Source organism: Astatotilapia calliptera, chromosome 22 (assembly GCF_964374335.1).
Source record: "Astatotilapia calliptera chromosome 22, fAstCal68.1, whole genome shotgun sequence".
Taxonomy (NCBI): Eukaryota; Metazoa; Chordata; class Actinopteri; order Cichliformes; family Cichlidae; genus Astatotilapia; species Astatotilapia calliptera.
The window spans coordinates 7,092,947-7,116,215 of NC_137442.1; the positions used below are offsets into that span (position 1 = coordinate 7,092,947).

A 23,269-nucleotide genomic window follows, 5' to 3' on the forward strand; every position below is an offset into this window, starting at 1 on the left:
ATACCGACCATTAGTCGCGCTCCGAGGTGTCCCATAGACACGTGAAAGGTAACCTTCCGCATCTATTTGATACACGCCGGATTGTGGATGACATCCAATAGAATGACGCTCCCGGTGTAATACACGTTCCAGCTGTGTATTCCAGCCATAACCCTAACCTTAATCCTAACCCGTATCATAACCTAATCGTGTTAGATAGTGTTTTCCAAAGCAATTACAGTAAAATAAACATACACGTGTAGATTGATTCGAAATGGTTCTCATGTTTCCTCATTTTTCCGAACAAGTAACACAGGGACATGTTGGGTGGCCAAAAGCGTAACATACTGACGATTTGTCACCTATAGTGTAACATTTTACACTTTGAGAGTGAGAATGTGTTGATGTGGATTCTTAATATGAAATTATAGTTTACATACAAATAATCCTTACAGTCTGAAAATTACAGCACAAATATCCTGTCACATTTGATCTCTGTGAGGTCAGAGGTCAAATTTACAAATTAGTACCTCTTATCTGTGACCTACTCCTACATAAGGTTTGTGTAATCAGAGTAAAACGCCTGTGCAATGTTTTAATACAATAATTGCTACTAAAATCTTTGATTTGAAAGGAATGACAAACAAACACGTTCAGTCTAAGCTGAAAATGTATACATTTGTGTGACAATGAAAACACGCAGAATTCACAATATAATCTTTTTTGGATCTTTTTATTGATTAAAAATACATTTAGAGTGCCCAATACGATAAGTTGTGTATTAGATGGCACAAAACAAAACCCCAATAATTTGACAATTCCCTCTGAGCAAGCACTGGGCGACGGTGGGGAGTAAAAACTTCCTTTTAACAGGGAGAAAACTCCGGCAGAACCAGGCTCAGTGAGGAACGGCCATCTGCCTCGACCGGTCAAGGGTTTTTAAAATGACTCGATTAGATGTTAAATAAATTGAAACTGAAAATGCTACGTCCAGATGAACAGAATCTACTTTTAGGATCTTACATAACAGTAACCAAGTATTTTCTGCCTGCGATCCATACAGCATGACCCGCACAGAGAAAGAAGCTTGTCATGAAATGTTCACTTTCCAATACAGTGATGGCATGCTCCTTGAAAACCTTTATAATTATATCATCTGCATATTCATGGTCTAATTCCATGAATGTCAGTATGACATCTGGCTCTTTCCATTTCTGTATTAAAGAGCTGTAAACCATATCACTGATGAACATCACATTATCAACTTTGATCTTTTTAAGTCTAGGCCAGAGTTTTATGAACAGCCGTTGGGTGATGGCATCAACTTTTTCAGTAGAGGAAGGTGAACTGGCATTTTTATTGACACGTGTCACCACCTTCTTGATGCAGGCTTCTACAGATAACCTGTAATTTTCAGCCTCTTCAGCATCACACAGGGCTGGATTCTGCATAGTGTCGATCAGGTGATTTTTAATGATATCGACCGTCAGTTTTCTCAACACTGGGTCCTTGTCGTTCAGTAACATCAGTAAATGTTTTTCTTTACAGAATGTTTTCTGACGTAGCTCTTGGTAAATGGCCCTGTCCAGATCTTTCAGTTTTTTTTCATGTATATGCAGATCTTTGATCCTGTTGTCAGACAACACGTGTTTTAACAGATACCTGTGGAGTTTTTTAGAAGGTCTGTAGTGCGATTTATTTGCAGCTCGTGTGAGCACAGCATCAATGAGTGCGCTCACATGTTCTTCTTCATCATCATCATAATCGCTGACACTAATGCCAGATGATGATTTTTTCTCCAGTATCCGAAATATATTACTTCTAAATTCTTCTAAACGTGTTTCAGACATGGCTTTAGTTTGTTCGTCCTCGTCATCCTCGGCTCTAACGCACCACGAGAAGAACCTTGCCAGCAGGCTTTTACGGAAGAGGTGATCTTCAAATATGGAAATGATCACCTCTAGGTACGGCTGACCTACGGCTAGCGCAATGATCACGAGATCAGGGCTAATGTCCAGCCGCTTTGTTATGTCTTTAAAAATCACCTTTTCAAGTTTTTTAATCCCCCTGTGTGTGATTTTGAGAGGCTTTTGCTCAACTTGTGCCCACAGAGCTGTGAAGAGGCGCTGCTGAATCATTTCCGATGGCGACACCTTTGCCTCTTTGGAGGCACGTGTAATAACAGCATTTATTAGCTCTTTAACGAGCAGCTGTTCTTCTGACACCGGAGGTTCCTGGAGATCAACTGACTCTGGATCCCCCGGATTCTGTTGCTGGTTGCATGACTGAGGGTAGCACACACAGTGCTTCGATTTCCCCTCGTCGCTCCGTAAAATGTTTACGCCAGGGACGACACTACATTCAGAGTCGTCTTCAGTGGCGCAGCTTTGAATCGCATCGGTTGTTTCAATGGCAGAATTCATATTTTCAAATGATATAACTTTTTTACAATCTGGACTTGATTCTGAATTTTGTGTAAGTTGCTGAGTTTGTGTCTCAGACATTAATGCCTCTTACTCCCTCTTACTAAACTTACCTTGTGACTAACCCTGTGCAAATGGTTCTATTTATAGACTTTTACCAAGGTGATGTCACACAAGACATGAAAGGATCAAAGGGATTCTAGCGCTAAGCCCCGCCCACATCCGATATGACGGCGACGTGACGTTACCCTAGCGACCGCTATACAATGGCGATCCTCAGTTGTTGGGATTGAGTGAAACTTGTTTGGATTCAAACATGTAGCCTGCTGGTCCACTGCTTTAACCCACAGCAAATACTGTTAAAATCCTTCCTTTAAAGTTAGAATGTCAAGCGACCCCCCCTCCGACCCTCACCCACTGTGTTGTTGTCGGGTTTACGGCTGGTAAGCTATGCTAATTTAACTGTTTATGTAGCTTCACTCATTCACCTGCAGACACAGACGGCTATCAGAATGGTCACACGTCTTCTTAGAGGACGTTCCAGGTGAACACGCGCGGTGAGTTACAGCCAGCGAGGAGTCACGCAGTTTTTGCGTGCATGTCTGTGCTCGTGGACATTTGTGAGCAGAAACACTTATTATTAAATTATGCACTTACACTCAGAGTTAGAAATGAAATATTTGTATTAGAGGGAAGGAGTATAACAAACTATAAATGAAGCTAATTTGCACATTTTATTCTGCTTTTCTAATCAAAAAATTGTTAATGCAAGAAAAATATCCAAATATTAACAGGAAAATCTCAAACCAAACTCTTACCACCCCTCTGTAAAATCAATATTTAATATCAATGACTTACATGAAATACAGTTAAGTAATAAAATGAAAGAAAACAAGTGAGCACTACTGCATATAAACTCGACTAGATACATACACATATACACTTGTGCTAACAATTCAAGAAACATTTGGTATATTTTATATCCCCCCTCTGTCCTTTTTTCCGGATCCTTGTAGTACTTTGGTAGTAGTATTGTGGTCTTAGGAGCTGATGTGTCAGTGGAAATGAAAACAGCTAAACTGTGACAGCAAAATGTTAAGAATGCATATTCTCATCCAAGGTGGCATGCTGTGGCTTTTACAGAAATGCAAGCGGAGATGACCACCTCAATTTTTAGAAGCACTCCTTTAATAAAAGTAGCAATGAAACCACCTTACTACACATGAATCTGTATTATTGGCAAATTGCTCTTAAAGTATCAAGAGTATTCTGCAGAACACATTGTTCCCCATCGGTGTTATACGGTTACAAGGTTGGTCTGAATTTAAATGCTTCATATGCTGTTTGAGCTACAGCAGGGGTCCCCAATCCCAGTCCGCGAGGGCTGGTTTCCTGCAGGTTTTAGATGTGTCCTTGATCCACCACAGCTGATTTAAATGGATAAATTACCTTCTCAACACGTCTTGAAGTTCTCCAGAGGCCTGGTAACAAACTAATCATGTGATTCAGGTGTGTTGACCCAGGGTGAGATCTGAAACCTGCAGGGACACCGGCCCTCGCGGACTGGGATTGGGGACCCCTGATCTACAGTAATGTATTATATTCTAAAATGATGCTAAATGATAAAAATGAAGGTGTTGGCAAAACAGCTGGTTAAACTATCTTCAGCTAGAAACCTTCTGCTAAAGTAGACAGTGAATAATTTTTTTTTGTAAATGTGTTTTTATATTTATATATATTAATTATTATATTGATGAATTAATTCATTACTGCCATTGTTTGTATTGGCAAAATTTAGTAGATGACATACCAATATATGTGGACAGCCCGTTCTCATTCCCGACGTGTAACATACCGACCATTAGTCGCGCTCCGAGGTGTCCCATAGACACGTGAAAGGTAACCTTCCGCATCTATTTGATACGCGCCGGATTGTGGATGACATCCAATAGAATGACGCTCCCGGTGTAATACACGTTCCAGCTGTGTATTCCAGCCATAACCCTAACCTTAATCCTAACCCGTATCATAACCTAATCGTGTTAGATAGTGTTTTCCAAAGCAATTACAGTAAAATAAACATACACGTGTAGATTGATTCGAAATGGTTCTCATGTTTCCTCATTTTTCCGAACAAGTAACACAGGGACATGTTGGGTGGCCAAAAGCGTAACATACTGACGATTTGTCACCTATAGTGTAACATTTTACACTTTGAGAGTGAGAATGTGTTGATGTGGATTCTTAATATGAAATTATAGTTTACATACAAATAATCCTTACAGTCTGAAAATTACAGCACAAATATCCTGTCACATTTGATCTCTGTGAGGTCAGAGGTCAAATTTACAAATTAGTACCTCTTATCTGTGACCTACTCCTACATAAGGTTTGTGTAATCAGAGTAAAACGCCTGTGCAATGTTTTAATACAATAATTGCTACTAAAATCTTTGATTTGAAAGGAATGACAAACAAACACGTTCAGTCTAAGCTGAAAATGTATACATTTGTGTGACAATGAAAACACGCAGAATTCACAATATAATCTTTTTTGGATCTTTTTATTGATTAAAAATACATTTAGAGTGCCCAATACGATAAGTTGTGTATTAGATGGCACAAAACAAAACCCCAATAATTTGACAATTCCCTCTGAGCAAGCACTAGGCGACGGTGGGGAGTAAAAACTTCCTTTTAACAGGGAGAAAACTCCGGCAGAACCAGGCTCAGTGAGGAACGGCCATCTGCCTCGACCGGTCAAGGGTTTTTAAAATGACTCGATTAGATGTTAAATAAATTGAAACTGAAAATGCTACGTCCAGATGAACAGAATCTACTTTTAGGATCTTACATAACAGTAACCAAGTATTTTCTGCCTGCGATCCATACAGCATGACCCGCACAGAGAAAGAAGCTTGTCATGAAATGTTCACTTTCCAATACAGTGATGGCATGCTCCTTGAAAACCTTTATAATTATATCATCTGCATATTCATGGTCTAATTCCATGAATGTCAGTATGACATCTGGCTCTTTCCATTTCTGTATTAAAGAGCTGTAAACCATATCACTGATGAACATCACATTATCAACTTTGATCTTTTTAAGTCTAGGCCAGAGTTTTATGAACAGCCGTTGGGTGATGGCATCAACTTTTTCAGTAGAGGAAGGTGAACTGGCATTTTTATTGACACGTGTCACCACCTTCTTGATGCAGGCTTCTACAGATAACCTGTAATTTTCAGCCTCTTCAGCATCACACAGGGCTGGATTCTGCATAGTGTCGATCAGGTGATTTTTAATGATATCGACCGTCAGTTTTCTCAACACTGGGTCCTCGTCGTTCAGTAACATCAGTAAATGTTTTTCTTTACAGAATGTTTTCTGACGTAGCTCTTTGTAAATGGCCCTGTCCAGATCTTTCAGTTTTTTTTCATGTATATGCAGATCTTTGATCCTGTTGTCAGACAACACGTGTTTTAACAGATACCTGTGGAGTTTTTTAGAAGGTCTGTAGTGCGATTTATTTGCAGCTCGTGTGAGCACAGCATCAATGAGTGCGCTCACATGTTCTTCTTCATCATCATCATAATCGCTGACACTAATGCCAGATGATGATTTTTTCTCCAGTATCCGAAATATATTACTTCTAAATTCTTCTAAACGTGTTTCAGACATGGCTTTAGTTTGTTCGTCCTCGTCATCCTCGGCTCTAACGCACCACGAGAAGAACCTTGCCAGCAGGCTTTTACGGAAGAGGTGATCTTCAAATATGGAAATGATCACCTCTAGGTACGGCTGACCTACGGCTAGCGCAATGATCACGAGATCAGGGCTAATGTCCAGCCGCTTTGTTATGTCTTTAAAAATCACCTTTTCAAGTTTTTTAATCCCCCTGTGTGTGATTTTGAGAGGCTTTTGCTCAACTTGTGCCCACAGAGCTGTGAAGAGGCGCTGCTGAATCATTTCCGATGGCGACACCTTTGCCTCTTTGGAGGCACGTGTAATAACAGCATTTATTAGCTCTTTAACGAGCAGCTGTTCTTCTGACACCGGAGGTTCCTGGAGATCAACTGACTCTGGATCCCCCGGATTCTGTTGCTGGTTGCATGACTGAGGGTAGCACACACAGTGCTTCGATTTCCCCTCGTCGCTCCGTAAAATGTTTACGCCAGGGACGACACTACATTCAGAGTCGTCTTCAGTGGCGCAGCTTTGAATCGCATCGGTTGTTTCAATGGCAGAATTCATATTTTCAAATGATATAACTTTTTTACAATCTGGACTTGATTCTGAATTTTGTGTAAGTTGCTGAGTTTGTGTCTCAGACATTAATGCCTCTTACTCCCTCTTACTAAACTTACCTTGTGACTAACCCTGTGCAAATGGTTCTATTTATAGACTTTTACCAAGGTGATGTCACACAAGACATGAAAGGATCAAAGGGATTCTAGCGCTAAGCCCCGCCCACATCCGATATGACGGCGACGTGACGTTACCCTAGCGACCGCTATACAATGGCGATCCTCAGTTGTTGGGATTGAGTGAAACTTGTTTGGATTCAAACATGTAGCCTGCTGGTCCACTGCTTTAACCCACAGCAAATACTGTTAAAATCCTTCCTTTAAAGTTAGAATGTCAAGCGACCCCCCCTCCGACCCTCACCCACTGTGTTGTTGTCGGGTTTACGGCTGGTAAGCTATGCTAATTTAACTGTTTATGTAGCTTCACTCATTCACCTGCAGACACAGACGGCTATCAGAATGGTCACACGTCTTCTTAGAGGACGTTCCAGGTGAACACGCGCGGTGAGTTACAGCCAGCGAGGAGTCACGCAGTTTTTGCGTGCATGTCTGTGCTCGTGGACATTTGTGAGCAGAAACACTTATTATTAAATTATGCACTTACACTCAGAGTTAGAAATGAAATATTTGTATTAGAGGGAAGGAGTATAACAAACTATAAATGAAGCTAATTTGCACATTTTATTCTGCTTTTCTAATCAAAAAATTGTTAATGCAAGAAAAATATCCAAATATTAACAGGAAAATCTCAAACCAAACTCTTACCACCCCTCTGTAAAATCAATATTTAATATCAATGACTTACATGAAATACAGTTAAGTAATAAAATGAAAGAAAACAAGTGAGCACTACTGCATATAAACTCGACTAGATACATACACATATACACTTGTGCTAACAATTCAAGAAACATTTGGTATATTTTATATCCCCCCTCTGTCCTTGTTTCCGGATCCTTGTAGTACTTTGGTAGTAGTATTGTGGTCTTAGGAGCTGATGTGTCAGTGGAAATGAAAACAGCTAAACTGTGACAGCAAAATGTTAAGAATGCATATTCTCATCCAAGGTGGCATGCTGTGGCTTTTACAGAAATGCAAGCGGAGATGACCACCTCAATTTTTAGAAGCACTCCTTTAATAAAAGTAGCAATGAAACCACCTTACTACACATGAATCTGTATTATTGGCAAATTGCTCTTAAAGTATCAAGAGTATTCTGCAGAACACATTGTTCCCCATCGGTGTTATACGGTTACAAGGTTGGTCTGAATTTAAATGCTTCATATGCTGTTTGAGCTACAGCAGGGGTCCCCAATCCCAGTCCGCGAGGGCTGGTTTCCTGCAGGTTTTAGATGTGTCCTTGATCCACCACAGCTGATTTAAATGGATAAATTACCTTCTCAACACGTCTTGAAGTTCTCCAGAGGCCTGGTAACAAACTAATCATGTGATTCAGGTGTGTTGACCCAGGGTGAGATCTGAAACCTGCAGGGACACCGGCCCTCGCGGACTGGGATTGGGGACCCCTGATCTACAGTAATGTATTATATTCTAAAATGATGCTAAATGATAAAAATGAAGGTGTTAGAGTTTGTATTGTTGATTGTCATTTATGCTTAGAAATATTTAACCATATATTCTTAGAGGTGTATAATCAATTGTGTAGTGACAGGAGGTGTGATCTCTAGCAGGCTACAAAAGGCTTGGTGTGTATTCCACACCTACATCCTGGGAGCATGGGAAGAGGTTGCATCTTGTCTTAATTGTTTTATGGTAGGATTAACGTAGCTACGTCTGTTCTAGTCTAAGTGCTTTTCTGTTTAGATGAACTTCTGGACTTCCTCACCGGGGGGGGGTCTAGTCTACCCTCTTCCTGACCAAGGATGTTTGACCCTTTGATCAGCAACACACACACCACACACACACAGGCAAGGTACTCTTTGTTTGTATGTAGACGTCGTATGTTAATGAACCTATGCATATTCATGTAACCTCAATAAAAGGACAGTGGTACGGGAGGACAGACGAGAGCAACTGGGGTCAGACGAAGGAACGGCGCTCTGTCCGGTCTCTCCCGTGCACGAGTAACATGAAGAACTTTGCCTACTTGTCTTGCTTTGCAGTGTAATTGTATTGTCTTTAACGTTCCAGCGGATAGGTACAGCTGGTTAAACTATCTTCAGCTAAAAACCTTCTGCTAAAGTAGACAGTGAATAATTTCTGTTCCATTTCTGTATTAAAGAGCTGTAAACCATATCACTGTCACGGTTTGGCATGGCAAACCGTGGGGGGTGTGGGGAAGGAGGACCCAGGCGCGGTGCTCTATGTACAAGCAGTACGTTTATTTACAGTGTGTGGAAATAACAACAATAAATCCCCGTGGTTTCCCCTGACTCCCGTGTCGTGTCTCTCCGTGACCAGTCCGTGTCTCAGTGCTCTCCGCTCCCGTGTCTCAGCACTCCTCGTGCTGGCTGCTGTCTGGCGCTCCACACTTCTCCTGGGGACACAATAGACGCAGCCGTCAGGACACATAACCGCGGGCATACATACACTAACTCAGTTCAAATGGATGACTAACGTGGAGACTCACGCAATGATCCCGCGTCGGTGGGAGCTCCAAGACTCTCCTAAGTAGCACCCCCGACGAGGCCTGACCAGCAGCAGGTGTGTGGCTTCGGGTGTGGCCAGACCATCAGCAGGGCCACACCCACCAGGCCTGAAGGCGCCCACTGAAACACATATACACACACACGCAAACAGGGAGAAGGAAAGCAACACCAAATATACATACAATAATAATAATAATATAATTCATAACTGCTCAGGGACCCTGACAATCACTGATGAATATCACATTATCAACTTTGATCTTTTTAAGTCTAGGCCAGAGTTTTATGAACAGCCGTTGGGTGATGGCATCAACTTTTTCAGTAGAGGAAGGTGAACTGGCATTTTTATTGACACGTGTCACCACCTTCTTGATACAGGCTTCCACAGATAACCTGTAATTTTCAGCCTCTTCAGCATCACACAGGGCTGGATTCTGCATAGTGTCGATCAGGTGATTTTTAATGATATCGACCGTCAGTTTTCTCAACACTGGGTCCTCGTCGTTCAGTAACATCAGTAAATGTTTTTCTTTACAGAATGTTTTCTGACGTAGCTCTTGGTAAATGGCCCTGTCCAGATCTTTCAGTTTTTTTTCATGTATATGCAGATCTTTGATCCTGTTGTCAGACAACATGTGTTTTTTTGTGTGTCCCGTTTGGATCTTTAGCCATAAGAATTGTTGTCTTAAGGCCAAGAAAGATGCCAAGCGGATTTATTTTACCAAGTGGATCATCATGGCCTTGCCATATTGGTCCATTTGATTGACCTTTATTATAATTACAACACGTGTTTTAACAGGTACCTGTGGAGTTTTTTTTAGAAGGTCTGTAGTGCGAATTATTTTCAACACGTGTGAGCACAGCATCAATGAGTGCGCTCACATGTTCCTCTCCATCATCATCATAATCGCTGACACTAATGCCAGATGATGATTTTTTCTCCAGTATCCGAAATATATTACTTTTAAATTCTTCTAAACGTGTTTCAGACATGGCTTTAGTTTCTTTGTCCTCGTCATCCTCGGCTCTAACGCACCACGAGAAGAACCTTGCCAGCAGGTTTTTACCGAAGTGGTGATCTTCAAATATGGAAATGATCACCTCTAGGTACGGCTGACCTACGGCTAGCGCAATGATCACGAGATCAGGGCTAATGTCCAGCCGCTTTGATGTCTTTAAAAATCACCTTTTCAAGTTTTTTAATCCCCCTGTGTGTGATTTTGAGAGGTTTTTGCTCAACTTGTGCCCACAGAGCTGTGAAGAGGCGCTGCTGAATCATGTCAGATGGCGACACCTTTGCGTCTTTGGAGGCACGTGAAAAATCTTAATTGCCCATTGTTTTTGGAAAAATCTAAATTGCCCATAGGTATGAGTGAATGTGAGTACGAATGTTTAGCCCTGTGACAGACTAGCGACCTGTCCAGGGCGTACCCTGCCTCTCGCCCTGAGATAGCTGCCATAGGCTCCAGCACCCCCTGCGACCCTGAAAAGGAAAAGCGGAAGTTAGGGGTGGGCAACTCCAGGCCTCGAGGGCCGGTGTCCCTGCAGGTTTTAGATGTGTCCTTGAACCAACACAGCTGATATAAATGGCTAAATTAGCTCCTGAAAATGTCCTGAAGTTCTCCAGAGGCCTGGTAACGAACTAATCATGCGATTCAGGTGTGTTGACCCAAGGCGAGATCTAAAACCTGCAGGACACCGGCCCTCGGGGCCTGGATTTGCCCACCCCTGGCGTAAGTGAATCGATGGATAGATACATACACATATACACTGTGCTAACAATTCAAGAAACATTTGGAATATTTTATATCCCTCCCCTCTTTGTCCCTTTTCCCTATGTCCCTGTAGTACTTCTATTTTGTGCCCACAGAGCTGTGAAGAGGCGCTGTTTAATCTGCAACAGCATCCTGCCATGCGATTGAATTCGTCCCTAACCTTTGGGAACCCTCACATAAATTTTATCGAATGGAAAAAGGTTAGCTTTCATCCTCCAGCTTCACTGTGTTTATGTTATGCTAACATAGCTGTATCGCTAGTGATCTCGTAGTACATCATTATGTACCAGCTAGTCCAACCTCAGTAACCCTAAAAAAAAAAAAAAAGTCACTGCTGTTTAGTTTTCTGTCTTCATTTATGTTGGAAGTGATAGCAGAGCTGTACGTTTAAATTTTTTCAAAACGTCTCTCAGTCAGAACATTATATATTATGTTTAGGTGGCCCTTTCGAGATTTTTTTTCCATTGATGTGCAGATCTTTGATTGTGTCGTCAGACAACAGGTGTTTCTTCAAAGATACCTGTGGAGTTTTTTTTAGAAGGTTTGTAGTGCGATTTCTTTGTAGCCCGTGTGAGCACAGCATCAACACTGTAAAATTAATAAATACAAAAATAAAAAATTGTTGCGAAAACTTAAACTCAAGGCAACCCACTGCATTTAGATTTTTAGGTTCTGATGGATAACTTAGTTGAAGCAACTTTTCTCCTAAACTTGAAACCTAACATTTTGTTTTAAAAACGCATTTAGTGTTGTTGCTAAAAAAAAAATTATTTTTATATCAATTTGGGAACTTCAGGTTCATGCACAAGTTTTGCAAACAAAGTTATATGGTACTATTTACCTAAAAATGCAGCCAAGGCCTCAGGCATTTTTTATATAACCATCTAAATCTATTTACAGAACAATCAGGTGTTCTGCAGCAAATAAGAAGGCACACAAATTATTTGTGCCGGTCCAAAAAAAAAAAAAGAAAGAAAAAAAAGAAAAAAAAAAGTTTGTGTTCAGTATAAGACAGAAGAGAACAGCACAGGCCTAAACCCTGCAGGTCTGACAACAGGAGGTGTATCAGTCCTGTTTTCCCTGTGGGAACAGCGTTTACACTAGAATCTGCTTTTGATGGCTTTTTTGGAGCAAATGTGACATTCAGCAGTATAACTGACACAATACAAAACAATAACTACACTACACACCAACTCTAGCCTCCAAAAACGCTAAACATCACTAATGTCTCACATATGAAAACTTGCGCTCTCTTTCTTTTGCTCGCCGCTTTCCGTCGCGGGTGTCACTCCTAAAACTGCACCTTCTCCCTAAACAACCAAGTGCCGCATGTTGCCATATCATTTTTTTGATTGGCTGACATGGTAAATTCTAACACCAATCCGGTTGTTCAGTCTGACGTCACTAGCCGTGTCTGGACCTAAACTCCGCTGCAGGTTCACATATCAAACGATCACTATGGCATTACTGAGAGTTGAAAAACTGTCTAAAGTCTTTCATCTTTAATAAAATGATCAGCGTTCTGTTCTACCAGGTGTAACAATTGAGTTTAACATCCAGGCACCCATGAAAACGGAATTTATGACATTTAACGGAGTTAGAAGCTAGCGAGCTAACTCCCTGCTAACTTCTATCTAAATACAATATAGCATGTCCTGACTGCGGGGTTTTGGAAACAAATTAAAACCTACAGCTCTGTTATCACTTCCAGCATAAATGAAGACAGGAAACTAAAAAGCAGTGACGTTTGTAGGGTTACTGAAGTTGGGCTAGCTGGTATATAATGATGTGCTACGTGACCGCTAGCGACACAGCTATGTTAGCATAATATAAACAAGCTAACTTTTTTCCCCCCACTCGATAAAGTTAACGTGAGTGTTCTCGGTGGAGGACTCCACCACCCCGTTCACACAGAAACTAAACCACATTTTTTTGGCTAAATATGATTTGAACAAATTAAACAACATGGCAGCGGGGGCCCCCGAAATTATTTATTTATTTTAAAAAGCGGTGGGGGGTTTGCCATGAGCGAGCTAGCTTATTTTGTCGGGTTTCTTTCGTTCGGTGGTATGGCGAACACCCCCTACATGAAATACACGTAGGGGGTGTCGTGGAGGCTTGTCAGACATGAACGCGCCTGTTTGGAAGGGATGCTTGTCGGATTTACATTATTTTGTGACATGGCGATTTTTATACGAAAACTTTAAAGCACTATTTCATGATGGAAAACATTAAAGTTGCTCACGAGGGCATTCAAGCAGCACGATTGAGTAAAACAGTCTAGGGGGGATCTTAAATGAGGTAGTAAACACATATAAATGCACATTAAAAGAAACAGTACTTGCCTTCAGAAAGTTGAGATGAACACCTTAGCTGCATCCAGCTCCTGGCGTAAAAAGCCTCGTGTTCGCATTAAGGCAGACGGCCAGGTGGCTTTCAGTCCTTGCAAAAGTGCATCGTAGACCCCGTAGTATCCAAAAATATGACATGCGCATGCGTGCTCAGGCACAGAAAGGCGCCAACAGCTTCAACTCATGTAAAACTTGAATTCATTCATTTTGCCAGCATAGAACGCGGAAGTGTTAGTGCAAGTAGTCCATTCAAGTTTTATATGAGTTGAAGCTGTTGGCGCCTTTCTGTGCCTGAGCACGCATGCGCATGTCATATTTTTGGATACTACGGGGTCTACGATGCACTTTTGCAAGGACTGAAAGCCACCTGGCCGTCTGCCTTAATGCGAACACGAGGCTTTTTACGCCAGGAGCTGGATGCAGCTAAGGTGTTCATCTCAACTTTCTGAAGGCAAGTACTGTTTCTTTTAATGTGCATTTATATGTGTTTACTACCTCATTTAAGATCCCCCCTAGACTGTTTTACTCAATCGTGCTGCTTGAATGCCCTCGTGAGCAACTTTAATGTTTTCCATCATGAAATAGTGCTTTAAAGTTTTCGTATAAAAATCGCCATGTCACAAAATAATGTAAATCCGACAAGCATCCCTTCCAAACAGGCGCGCTCATGTCTGACAAGCCTCCACGACACCCCCTACGTGTATTTCATGTAGGGGGTGTTCGCCATACCACCGAACGAAAGAAACCCGACAAAATAAGCTAGCTCGCTCATGGCAAACCCCCCACCGCTTTTTAAAATAAATAAATAATTTCGGGGGCCCCCGCTGCCATGTTGTTTAATTTGTTCAAATCATATTTAGCCAAAAAAATGTGGTTTAGTTTCTGTGTGAACGGGGTGGTGGAGTCCTCCACCGAGAACACTCACGTTAACTTTATCGAGTGGGGGAAAAAAAGTTAGCTTGTTTATATTATGCTAACATAGCTGTGTCGCTAGCGGTCACGTAGCACATCATTATATACCAGCTAGCCCAACTTCAGTAACCCTACAAACGTCACTGCTGTTTAGTTTCCTGTCTTCATTTATGCTGGAAGTGATAACAGCTGTAGGGTTTAATTTGTTTCCAAAACCCCGCAGTCAGGACATGCTATATTGTATTTAGATAGAAGCTAGCGAGCTAACTCCCTGCTAACTTCTAACTCCGTTAAATGTCATAAATTTCGTTTTCATGGGTGCCTGGATGTTAAACTCAATTGTTACACCTGGTAGAACAGAACGCTGATCATTTTATTAAAGATGAAAGACTTTAGACAGTTTTTCAACTCTCAGTAATGCCATAGTGATCGTTTGACATGTGAACCTGCAGCGGAGTTTAGGTCCAGACACGGCTAGTGACGTCAGACTGAACAACCGGATTGAACGAGGAGGACCCAGAATCCAGCCCTGTGTGAAGCTGAAGAGGCTGAAAATTACAGGTTATCTGTGGAAGCCTGCATCAAGAAGGTGGTGACACTTGTCATTAAAAATGCCAGTTCACCTTCCTCTACGGAAAAAGTTGATGCCATCACCCAACGGCTGTTCATAAAACTCTGGCCTAGACTTAAAAAGATCAAAGTTGATAATGTGATATGGTTTATAGCTCCTTAATACAGAAATGGAAAGAGCCAGATGTCATACATATTCATGGAATTAGACCATGAATATGCAGATGATGTAATTGTAAAGGTTTTCAAGGAGCATGCCATCACTGTATTGGAAAGTGAACATTTCATCACAAGCTTCTTTCTTCATGCTGTATGGATCGCAGGCAGAAAATACTTGGTTACTGTTGTGTAAGTCCCTAAAAGTAGATTTTGTTTATCTGGACGCAGGATTTTCAGTTTCAATTTATTTAAGTAATTATAATAAAGGTCAATCAAATGGACCAATATGGCAAGGCCATGATGATCCACTTGGTAAAATAAATCCGTTTGGCATCTTTCTTGGCCTTAAGACAACAATTCTGATGGCTAAAGATCCAAACGGGACACAAGAAAAAAACAAAAACAAAACACGTGTTGTCTGACAACAGTATCAAAGATTTGCATATACATAAAAAAAACCTGAAAGATCTGGACCGGGCCATTTACAAAGAGCTACGTCAGAAAACATTCTGTAAAGAAAAACATTTACTGATGTTACTGAACAACGAGGACCCAGTGTTGAGAAAACTGACGGTCGATATCATTAAAAATCACCTGATCGACACTATGCAGAATCCAGCCCTGTGTGATGCTGAAGAGGCTGAAAATTACAGGTTATCTGTGGAAGCCTGTATCAAGAAGGTGGTGACACGTGTCAATAAAAATGCCAGTTCACCTTCCTCTACTGAAAAAGTTGATGCCATCACCCAACGGCTGTTCATAAAACTCTGGCCTAGACTTAAAAAGATCAAAGTTGATAATGTGATGTTCATCGGTGATTGTCAGGGTCCCTGAGCAGTTATGAATTATATTATTATTATTGTATGTATATTTGGTGTTGCTGTCCTTCTCCCTGTTTGCGTGTGTGTGTGTGTGTGTGTGTGTGTGTGTGTGTGTGTGTATATGTGTTTCAGTGGGTGCCTTCAGGCCTGGTGGGTGTGGCCCTGCTGATGGTCTGGCCACACCCGAAGCCACACACTTGCTGCTGGTCAGGCCTCGTCGGGGGAGCTACTTGGGAGAGTCTTGGAGCTCCCACCGACGCGGGATCATTTCGTGAGTCTCCACGTTAGTCAACAAAAACATTGCACAGGCGTTTTACTCTGATTACACAAACTTCATGTAGGAGTAGGTCACAGATAAGAGGTACTAATTTGTAAATTTGACCTCTGACCTCACAGAGATCAAATGTGACAGGATATTTGTACTGTAATTTTCAGACCATAAGGCGCACTCAAAATCCTTTAATTTTCTCAAAAACTGACAGTGCGCCTTATAATCCGGTGCGCCTTATGTATGAAGTTTAGGTCCAGACACGGCTAGTGACGTCAGACTGAACAACCGGATTGGTGTTAGAATTTACCATGTCAGCCAATCAAAAAAATGATATGGCAACATGCGGCACTTGGTTGTTTAGGGAGAAGGTGCAGTTTTAGGAGTGACACCCGCGACGGAAAGCGGCGAGCAAAAGAAAGAGAACGCAAGTTTTCATATGTGAGACATTAGTGATGTTTAGCGTTTTTGGAGGCTAGAGTTAGTGTGTAGTGTAGTTATTGTTTTGTATTGTGTCAGTTATACTGCTGAATGTCACATTTGCTCCAAAAAAGCCATCAAAAGCAGATTCTAGTGTAAACGCTGTTCCCACAGGGAAAACAGGACTGATACACCTCCTGTTGTCAGACCTGCAGGGTTTAGGCCTGTGCTGTTCTCTTCTGTCTTATACTGAACACAAACTTTTTTTTCTTTTTTTTTCTTTTTTTTTTTTGGACCGGCACAAATAATTTGTGTGCCTTCTTATTTGCTGCAGAACACCTGATTGTTCTGTAAATAGATTTAGATGGTTATATAAAAAATGCCTGAGGCCTTGGCTGCATTTTTAGGTAAATAGTACCATATAACTTTGTTTGCAAAACTTGTGCATGAACCTGAAGTTCCCAAATTGATATAAAAAAAATTTTTTTTAGCAACACTAAATGCGTTTTTAAAACAAAATGTTAGGTTTCAAGTTTAGGAGAAAAGTTGCTTCAACTAAGTTATCCATCAGAACCTAAAAATCTAAATGCAGTGGGTTGCCTTGAGTTTAAGTTTTCGCAACAATTTTTTATTTTTGTATTTATTAATTTTACAGTGTTGATGCTGTGCTCACACGGGCTACAAAGAAATCGCACTACAAACCTTCTAAAAAAAAAACTCCACAGGTATCTTTGACGAAACACCTGTTGTCTGACGACACAATCAAAGATCTGCACATCAATGGAAAAAAATCTCGAAAGGGCCACCTAAACATAATATATAATGTTCTGACTGAGAGACGTTTTGAAAAAATTTAAACGTACAGCTCTGCTATCACTTCCAACATAAATGAAGACAGAAAACTAAACAGCAGTGACTTTTTTTTTTTTTTTTTTTAGGGTTACTGAGGTTGGACTAGCTGGTACATAATGATGTACTACGAGATCACTAGCGATACAGCTATGTTAGCATAACATAAACACAGTGAAGCTGGAGGATGAAAGCTAACCTTTTTCCATTCGATAAAATTTATGTGAGGGTTCCCAAAGGTTAGGGACGAATTCAATCGCATGGCAGGATGCTGTTGCAGATTAAGCAGCGCCTCTTCACAGCTCTGTGGGCACAAAATAGAAGTACTACAAGGACATAGGGAAAAGGGACAAAGAGGGGAGGGATATAAAATATTCCAAATGTTTCTTGAATTGTTAGCACAGTGTATATGTGTATGTATCTATCCATCGATTCACTTACGCCAGGGGTGGGCAAATCCAGGCCCCGAGGGCCGGTGTCCTGCAGGTTTTAGATCTCGCCTTGGGTCAACACACCTGAATTGCATGATTAGTTCGTTACCAGGCCTCTGGAGAACTTCAGGACATTTTCAGGAGCTAATTTAGCCATTTATATCAGCTGTGTTGGTTCAAGGACACATCTAAAACCTGCAGGGACACCGGCCCTCGAGGCCTGGAGTTGCCCACCCCTAACTTCCGCTTTTCCTTTTCAGGGTCGCAGGGGGTGCTGGAGCCTATGGCAGCTATCTCAGGGCGAGAGGCAGGGTACGCCCTGGACAGGTCGCTAGTCTGTCACAGGGCTAAACATTCGTACTCACATTCACTCATACCTATGGGCAATTTAGATTTTTCCAAAAACAATGGGCAATTAAGATTTTTCACGTGCCTCCAAAGACGCAAAGGTGTCGCCATCTGACATGATTCAGCAGCGCCTCTTCACAGCTCTGTGGGCACAAGTTGAGCAAAAGCCTCTCAAAATCACACACAGGGGGATTAAAAAACTTGAAAAGGTGATTTTTAAAGACATAACAAAGCGGCTGGACATTAGCCCTGATCTCGTGATCATTGCGCTAGCCGTAGGTCAGCCGTACCTAGAGGTGATCATTTCCATATTTGAAGATCACCACTTCCGTTAAAAACCTGCTGGCAAGGTTCTTCTCGTGGTGCGTTAGAGCCGAGGATGACGAGGACAAAGAAACTAAAGCCATGTCTGAAACACGTTTAGAAGAATTTAAAAGTAATATATTTCCAATAGTGGAGGAAAAAATCATCATCTGGCATTAGTGTCAGCGATTATGATGATGATGAAGAGGAACATGTGAGCGCACTCATTGATGCTGTGCTCACACGTGTTGAAAATAATTCGCACTACAGACCTTCTAAAAAACTCCACAGGTACCTGTTAAAACACGTGTTGTAATTATAATAAAGGTCAATCAAATGGACCAATATGGCAAGGCCATGATGATCCACTTGGTAAAATAAATCCGCTTGGCATCTTTCTTGGCCTTAAGACAACAATTCTTATGGCTAAAGATCCAAACGGGACACACAAAAAAACACATGTTGTCTGACAACAGGATCAAAGATCTGCATATACATGTATATAAACTGAAAGATCTCGACCGGGCCATTTACCAAGAGCTACGTCAGAAAACATTCTGTAAAGAAAAACATTTACTGATGTTACTGAACAACGAGGACCCAGTGTTGAGAAAACTGACGGTCGATATCATTAAAAATCACCTGATCGACACTATGCAGAATCCAGCCCTGTGTGATGCTGAAGAGGCTGAAAATTACAGGTTATCTGTGGAAGCCTGCATCAAGAAGGTGGTGACACGTGTCAATAAAAATGCCAGTTCACCTTCCTCTACTGAAAAAGTTGATGCCATCACCCAACGGCTGTTCATAAAACTCTGGCCTAGACTTAAAAAGATCAAAGTTGATAATGTGATATTCATCAGTGATTGTCAGGGTCCCTGAGCAGTTATGAATTATATTATTATTATTATTGTATGTATATTTGGTGTTGCTGTCCTTCTCCCTGTTTGCGTGTGTGTGTATATGTGTTTCAGTGGGTGCCTTCAGGCCTGGTGGGTGTGGCCCTGCTGATGGTCTGGCCACACCCGAAGCCACACACCTGCTGCTGGTCAGGCCTCGTCGGGGGTGCTACTTAGGAGAGTCTTGGAGCTCCCACCGACGTGGGATCATTGCGTGAGTCTCCACGTTAGTCATCCATTTGAACTGAGTTAGTGTATGTATGCCCGCGGTTATGTGTCCTGACGGCTGCGTCTATTGTGTCCCCAGGAGAAGTGTGGAGCGCCAGACAGCAGCCAGCACGAGGAGTGCTGAGACACGGGAGCGGAGAGCACTGAGACACGGACTGGTCACGGAGAGACACGACACGGGAGTCAGGGGAAACCACGGGGATTTATTGTTGTTATTTCCACACACTGTAAATAAACGTACTGCTTGTACATAGAGCACCGCGCCTGGGTCCTCCTTCCCCACACCCCCCACGGTTTGCCATGCCAAACCGTGACAGTGATATGGTTTACAGCTCTTTAATACAGAAATGGAACAGAAATTATTCACTGTCTACTTTAGCAGAAGGTTTCTAGCTGAAGATAGTTTAACCAGCTGTTTTGCCAACACCTTCATTTTTATCATTTAGCATCATTTTAGAATATAATACATTACTGTAGATCAGGGGTCCCCAATCCCAGTCCGCGAGGGCCGGTGTCCCTGCAGGTTTCAGATCTCACCCTGGGTCAACACACCTGAATCACATGATTAGTTTGTTACCAGGCCTCTGGAGAACTTCAAGACGTGTTGAGAAGGTAATTTATCCATTTAAATCAGCTGTGGTGGATCAAGGACACATCTAAAACCTGCAGGAAACCAGCCCTCGCGGACTGGGATTGGGGACCCCTGCTGTAGCTCAAACAGCATATGAAGCATTTAAATTCAGACCAACCTTATAACCGTATAACACCGATGGGGAACAATGTGTTCTGCAGAATACTCTTGATACTTTAAGAGCAATTTGCCAATAATACAGATTCATGTGTAGTAAGGTGGTTTCATTGCTACTTTTATTAAAGGAGTGCTTCTAAAAATTGAGGTGGTCATCTCCGCTTGCATTTCTGTAAAAGCCACAGCATGCCACCTTGGATGAGAATATGCATTCTTAACATTTTGCTGTCACAGTTTAGCTGTTTTCATTTCCACTGACACATCAGCTCCTAAGACCACAATACTACTACCAAAGTACTACAAGGATCCGGAAAAAAGGACAGAGGGGGGATATAAAATATACCAAATGTTTCTTGAATTGTTAGCACAAGTGTATATGTGTATGTATCTAGTCGAGTTTATATGCAGTAGTGCTCACTTGTTTTCTTTCATTTTATTACTTAACTGTATTTCATGTAAGTCATTGATATTAAATATTGATTTTACAGAGGGGTGGTAAGAGTTTGGTTTGAGATTTTCCTGTTAATATTTGGATATTTTTCTTGCATTAACAATTTTTTGATTAGAAAAGCAGAATAAAATGTGCAAATTAGCTTCATTTATAGTTTGTTATACTCCTTCCCTCTAATACAAATATTTCATTTCTAACTCTGAGTGTAAGTGCATAATTTAATAATAAGTGTTTCTGCTCACAAATGTCCACGAGCACAGACATGCACGCAAAAACTGCGTGACTCCTCGCTGGCTGTAACTCACCGCGCGTGTTCACCTGGAACGTCCTCTAAGAAGACGTGTGACCATTCTGATAGCCGTCTGTGTCTGCAGGTGAATGAGTGAAGCTACATAAACAGTTAAATTAGCATAGCTTACCAGCCGTAAACCCGACAACAACACAGTGGGTGAGGGTCGGAGGGGGGGTCGCTTGACATTCTAACTTTAAAGGAAGGATTTTAACAGTATTTGCTGTGGGTTAAAGCAGTGGACCAGCAGGCTACATGTTTGAATCCAAACAAGTTTCACTCAATCCCAACAACTGAGGATCGCCATTGTATAGCGGTCGCTAGGGTAACGTCACGTCGCCGTCATATCGGATGTGGGCGGGGCTTAGCGCTAGAATCCCTTTGATCCTTTCATGTCTTGTGTGACATCACCTTGGTAAAAGTCTATAAATAGAACCATTTGCACAGGGTTAGTCACAAGGTAAGTTTAGTAAGAGGGAGTAAGAGGCATTAATGTCTGAGACACAAACTCAGCAACTTACACAAAATTCAGAATCAAGTCCAGATTGTAAAAAAGTTATATCATTTGAAAATATGAATTCTGCCATTGAAACAACCGATGCGATTCAAAGCTGCGCCACTGAAGACGACTCTGAATGTAGTGTCGTCCCTGGCGTAAACATTTTACGGAGCGACGAGGGGAAATCGAAGCACTGTGTGTGCTACCCTCAGTCATGCAACCAGCAACAGAATCCGGGGGATCCAGAGTCAGTTGATCTCCAGGAACCTCCGGTGTCAGAAGAACAGCTGCTCGTTAAAGAGCTAATAAATGCTGTTATTACACGTGCCTCCAAAGAGGCAAAGGTGTCGCCATCGGAAATGATTCAGCAGCGCCTCTTCACAGCTCTGTGGGCACAAGTTGAGCAAAAGCCTCTCAAAATCACACACAGGGGGATTAAAAAACTTGAAAAGGTGATTTTTAAAGACATAACAAAGCGGCTGGACATTAGCCCTGATCTCGTGATCATTGCGCTAGCCGTAGGTCAGCCGTACCTAGAGGTGATCATTTCCATATTTGAAGATCACCTCTTCCGTAAAAGCCTGCTGGCAAGGTTCTTCTCGTGGTGCGTTAGAGCCGAGGATGACGAGGACGAACAAACTAAAGCCATGTCTGAAACACGTTTAGAAGAATTTAGAAGTAATATATTTCGGATACTGGAGAAAAAATCATCATCTGGCATTAGTGTCAGCGATTATGATGATGATGAAGAAGAACATGTGAGCGCACTCATTGATGCTGTGCTCACACGAGCTGCAAATAAATCGCACTACAGACCTTCTAAAAAACTCCACAGGTATCTGTTAAAACACGTGTTGTCTGACAACAGGATCAAAGATCTGCATATACATGAAAAAAAACTGAAAGATCTGGACAGGGCCATTTACAAAGAGCTACGTCAGAAAACATTCTGTAAAGAAAAACATTTACTGATGTTACTGAACGACGAGGACCCAGTGTTGAGAAAACTGACGGTCGATATCATTAAAAATCACCTGATCGACACTATGCAGAATCCAGCCCTGTGTGATGCTGAAGAGGCTGAAAATTACAGGTTATCTGTAGAAGCCTGTATCAAGAAGGTGGTGACACGTGTCAATAAAAATGTCAGTTCACCTTCCTCTACTGAAAAAGTTGATGCCATCACCCAACGGCTGTTCATAAAACTCTGGCCTAGACTTAAAAAAATCAAAGTTGATAATGTGATGTTCATCAGTGATATGGTTTACAGCTCTTTAATACAGAAATGGAAAGAGCCAGATGTCATACTGACATTCATGGAATTAGACCATGAATATGCAGATGATATAATTATAAAGGTTTTCAAGGAGCATGCCATCACTGTATTGGAAAGTGAACATTTCATGACAAGCTTCTTTCTCTGTGCGGGTCATGCTGTATGGATCGCAGGCAGAAAATACTTGGTTACTGTTATGTAAGATCCTAAAAGTAGATTCTGTTCATCTGGACGTAGCATTTTCAGTTTCAATTTATTTAACATCTAATCGAGTCATTTTAAAAACCCTTGACCGGTCGAGGCAGATGGCCGTTCCTCACTGAGCCTGGTTCTGCCGGAGTTTTCTCCCTGTTAA

General features: G+C 41.6%; 3 long non-coding RNA genes across 6 annotated transcripts; 2 read left to right on the forward strand and 1 right to left on the reverse strand.

Moving 5' to 3' along the window:
- Nucleotides 1–7,476: 7,476 nt before the first annotated feature.
- On the reverse strand, nucleotides 7,477–13,587 carry LOC145423741 (uncharacterized). Of its 2 annotated transcripts, XR_013904782.1 has the most exons (3): nucleotides 13,438–13,587; nucleotides 9,299–10,800; nucleotides 7,477–9,205 (listed from the first exon to the last, which is right to left on the reverse strand). It is a non-coding gene; the product is annotated as an uncharacterized LOC145423741 (long non-coding RNA). The 2 variants fall into 2 exon arrangements; XR_013904781.1 differs by lacking the exon at nucleotides 13,438–13,587 and having other exon boundaries at nucleotides 9,299–12,111.
- LOC145423742 (uncharacterized) lies at nucleotides 11,293–12,422 on the forward strand. Its single transcript, XR_013904783.1, has 2 exons — nucleotides 11,293–11,419; nucleotides 12,067–12,422. It is a non-coding gene; the product is annotated as an uncharacterized LOC145423742 (long non-coding RNA).
- Nucleotides 13,588–13,715: 128 nt separating the features above from the next.
- On the forward strand, nucleotides 13,716–19,906 carry LOC145423739 (uncharacterized). 3 transcript variants are annotated; one of them, XR_013904778.1, is made up of 3 exons: nucleotides 13,716–13,894; nucleotides 18,134–19,637; nucleotides 19,731–19,906. It is a non-coding gene; the product is annotated as an uncharacterized LOC145423739 (long non-coding RNA). The 3 variants fall into 3 exon arrangements; XR_013904777.1 differs by lacking the exon at nucleotides 13,716–13,894 and adding an exon at nucleotides 14,812–16,176; XR_013904776.1 differs by lacking the exon at nucleotides 13,716–13,894 and having other exon boundaries at nucleotides 14,833–19,637.
- The last annotated feature ends 3,363 nt before the right edge of the window (nucleotides 19,907–23,269 follow it).